Source organism: Halichondria panicea, chromosome 3 (assembly GCF_963675165.1).
Source record: "Halichondria panicea chromosome 3, odHalPani1.1, whole genome shotgun sequence".
NCBI lineage: Eukaryota > Metazoa > Porifera > Demospongiae > Suberitida > Halichondriidae > Halichondria > Halichondria panicea.
Genome location: NC_087379.1, coordinates 5,453,794 through 5,457,788, shown reverse-complemented (window position 1 = coordinate 5,457,788; position 3,995 = coordinate 5,453,794). Strand labels below are relative to the sequence as shown.

The 3,995-nt window shown below is 44.8% G+C and overlaps 2 protein-coding genes and 2 long non-coding RNA genes across 4 annotated transcripts in view; 1 reads left to right on the top strand and 3 right to left on the bottom strand.

The window, feature by feature from the left end:
- LOC135333670 (uncharacterized) overlaps positions 1 to 3,995 on the bottom strand; it is a 99,154-nt gene that overhangs the window by 39,124 nt on the left and 56,035 nt on the right. The gene's annotated exons all lie outside the window — the stretch shown is intronic.
- Positions 1 to 3,995, bottom strand: part of LOC135333045 (serine-rich adhesin for platelets-like) — a 60,901-nt gene that overhangs the window by 30,922 nt on the left and 25,984 nt on the right. The gene's annotated exons all lie outside the window — the stretch shown is intronic.
- On the bottom strand, positions 300 to 1,171 carry LOC135334262 (uncharacterized). The gene is made up of 2 exons (XR_010394228.1): positions 1,030 to 1,171; positions 300 to 983 (listed from the first exon to the last, which is right to left on the bottom strand). It is a non-coding gene; the product is annotated as an uncharacterized LOC135334262 (long non-coding RNA).
- LOC135334261 (uncharacterized) lies at positions 1,636 to 3,972 on the top strand. The gene is made up of 2 exons (XR_010394227.1): positions 1,636 to 1,779; positions 2,942 to 3,972. It is a non-coding gene; the product is annotated as an uncharacterized LOC135334261 (long non-coding RNA).

Sequence of the window (3,995 nt, the reverse complement as noted above, 5' to 3'; positions counted from 1 at the left end):
TAAATGGTACAATTAATCCCAGGCCGAGTTTTCGCTTTTATAAGGGATAGGTGAACAATTTGCCTAGCAGTTATAAAAGCAAAAACTCGGCATGGGATCGAGGCTGTGGTGATAGATAGTTAATTGAAGTGGTACGATACTTACCAGTTTCCGGTCACGCCCCAATACCAGGAGGCGACCCAGCGTTCAAGGATCAGTAACGGTGTTCGCCTCCAACTTTTAATTGCTTCCGGAAGCGGGGGCGTAGCTTCATTGCATACTCTACTAACCGTAGTAGCTAAGTGACCTTTGACCTACCCTTATTTGTAGAAAAAAATTAATGATACTGGCTGAAGAAAACAGATGATACTGGATGGATAAACTGATCCAAAACTGGGATGATACTGTGTGTGATGTTTCTGGATGTGAAAACAAGGGAAAGTGATATGATACTGATGTTCCTGGATGGATGAAAACAATGAAGAGTTAATTAATCGAGTGAATAATACAATCATGATTGATGGATGGACAGATAGATGATTTTGGCTTAGACTGGATACTGTGGCGATGTCAGCCATTACTTGGGTAAAGGCAGCTTGTTTCGATTGAGGGGTTGACAGTCGCTCTCTCCACATGAACTCGTCAAGGTATGATGGCAACTGTTGTTCTGTCACCCCCCGCATCCTCTTCAGCTTGATCTTAATTCTATTCCAATAGCTCTCAATGTTTTGTGTGTGTACCCCTGTGACGCTGTTCACAAACTCAATACTGTGGTTGACGGTGCCATGGGATCCAACATTTGGCAACGATGCTACATTATTGTAAGCGGCCCAACAGTCGGAATGTATCACTGTGCCTGGTTGAACATGTGCCTGTATTATAGGCAAGAGTGTGACTGCTCTTCTATCTGCCACTAACTGGACAAAGCCAGTGGCAGGGGTTGTTGACGTGTCAGCCAACCCAAACACCCACAAGTCACTCCTGGGTCGCCTACCCCGTCCACCCTATTGTGTTTAAGTGTTTACAATATTATTGTGAGCACAATTTTACCTTAGGTTTGTGTCGGAACAGACTTTCATCGATCTGAACAATAACACCAGCTCCTCCAAGACGGATAACAGTTGCGATCAGCTTTGCTGAGCATACCTCTCTGAGCCATTGGTATATATCACACCCCGTGGATGGTCTCACCTCAGCCTCCATTGCCATGTCTGTCACAGGGTATTCTCTGGACCACCACAAAATGGCTACCAACCACTGTTGGAGAGTAATCCTACTCTTAGAGAAGAAACTGAGGTGTCTGATGCTCCTGGTGGTCTTACATTGTGGGCAGGACCAACAGACACCATCCGAGCCTGATGAAGACCTTCGCCGCTCGATCATTGGAATAGCACACCTATTTTTGTTTATTATTTTGATCACACCTATTTTTCCTTTTATTATAATTATGCTTATTATGGATATCCCTTATTATAATATAAGATACCTACCTTGTACAGTCGCAGGTAGTTGCAAGCAGTCCTTTACCCCTAAGATAACTGATAATACCCCCTGTCCCACCTCCCACCACTGTTGACATGCTCAAAATAGACATACTGATAGTGGATGGATGGATAGATGTACTTAGAATGCCATGTGTGAGCGAATATCCCGGCAGTAACGCACCAAGGTCAAAGATCATTTAGCTACTACGGTTAGTGGAGTATGCAATGAAGCTACGCCCCCGCTTCCGGAAGTAATTAAAAGTTGGAGGCGAACACCATGACTGCAGTGATGACTGTTTTGAGACAGATATTTCAGGTAACTGGTTTGCTGTAGAAAAGTCATTACCACATGCTGCCTATTACCACATGCTGCCTACTGAAGTGTGTACCTAACACACTGTCCTTCTCTACGGTCGCTTTTTTGCTTACTTGCCTAATGGTATTCGTAGTCCTTAATTAAGGTTCGTGTGGTTTATTGCAGCCTTTTTTCCTCTGCTCCATACTGTACTGTACCCCCAGCCATTAATAGTGCTCCTAAGCTCTCCTATAATTATATTCATAGTCCTTGTGGTTTATTAGACTCTATGGGAGCGGCCTTCGATGTGGATGAGCCTTTTTTCTTGTGCCTTTTTTCCTCTGCTGTGCTGTACTCTACTGTACTGTACTGCCCCCCCAGCACTTAATGATATTCATAGCACTATTATGTGGTTGGAGCGCTCCCATAATGGTATTCATAGTTGTCCTGTGGTTAATTAGGCTCCTCCCACACTGCTTTGAAGTGGACGAGCCTTTTCCTCTGCTGTACTGTACTGCCCACCACCCCAGCACTTAATGATATTCATAGCACTATTATGTGGTTGGAGCGCTCCCATAATGGTATTCATAGTTGTCCTGTGGTTAATTAGGCTCCTCCCACACTGCTTTATATGTGGACGAGCTCTGCTGTACTGTACTGTCCCCCCCCCTAGCACTTAATGGTATTCATAGCGCTATTATGTGGTTGGAGCGCTCCCATAATGGTATTCATAGTTGTCCTGTGGTTAATTAGGCTCCTCCCACACTGCTTTATATCTGGACGAGCTCTGCTGTACTGTACTGTCCCCCCCCACCCCCCAGCACTTAATGATATTCATAGCGCTATTATGTGGTCGGAGCGCTCCCATAATGGTATTCATAGTTGTCCTGTGGTTAATTAGGCTCCTTCCACACTGCTTTATATGTGGACGAGCCTTTTCCTCTGCTGTACTGTACTGCCCCCCCCAGCACTTAATGATATTCATAGCGCTATTATGTGGTCGCAGCGCTCCTATAATGATGTTCATAGTCCCTGTGGTGTATTAGGCTCCTCCCGTTTCGCGTGTGTGTGTGTGTGTGTGTGTGTGTGTGTGTGTGTGTGTGTGTGTGTGTGTGTGTGTGTGTGTGTGTGTGTGTGTGTGTGTGTGTGGGCTTGACAGTTGCTATTTCTTTCTGTCATGTAGACGCGAGTGACGACGAGGACACAGAAGACGGAGGAGGAGGAGGAGACAAGCTGGTGGATGGTATGGCTCCAACTCCGAAACGAAGGAAGCTGGCAAGACAGGATGGATTACGAAAAGCTAAGTCCACTGGGAAATATCCCGAGTTCAAGGGTGTAGTTGGTGCTGCAGATAAAGTTGACCCCTGTAACACTGCGTTCATAGACTTTGTGAAACTATTGTGGCCAGATAGCTGTGTGAGCACATAGCCGAGCAAACAAACCCGTATGCCACACAGTGTGGAGCTAAAAGTTGGAAGGGTACTCATAGAGACGAGATCTGGGTATTTATTGGCATAATACTGGAGATGGGTATTCATAGGCTCCCCGAGTATACTGACTACTGGTCCACAGATCGGCTCTTAGGAGTACAGGCTGTTAAGGACACCATGCCTTTCAATAGATTTAAATCCTTGCGGCGCTATCTCCATTGTGACGACAATACATGCATAGTTGATAGCAAAAAGATAACAAGCAAGATACATATAGTTTTGGAAACGCTCAGTACAAACTACTTGGCCAAATATCATCCTAGCCAAGAGCTTTCCGTAGATGAAATGATGATTAAGTACAAGGGTAGAAAAGGGGGTAAAATTCATATGCCCAGAAAGCCTGTAAAGCTAGGTTTCAAGGTGTGGTGCTGCTCTTGTTCTTGTTGTGGGTATCTATGTACGTTTGATGTGTATAGTGGTCTCAACCTTGGTAATCCTCCCTCACAGGACATCCGTGTGAGTGTCAGCAGAGTGGGACTGAGCAGAGGTAGATGTCAAATATGTGTGCAAGACAGGATACCCAGCAAGGAGCAAAAGCACACAGCAATGGCTTGCCCCAACTGTACCATCAGGATCTGCCATGAACATGCTATTATTGGACATAGATGTAGTAAACTAGACTAGGTGTGAACGTGCTAATAAATATTAATTGTGTACATGTCGTTTTCAAGTGTTTTTTCTCTCATTATTTTGCAACTAAACATGAAATATTACTAAGCTACAAGTGTCAGTCATGAAAAACAACCC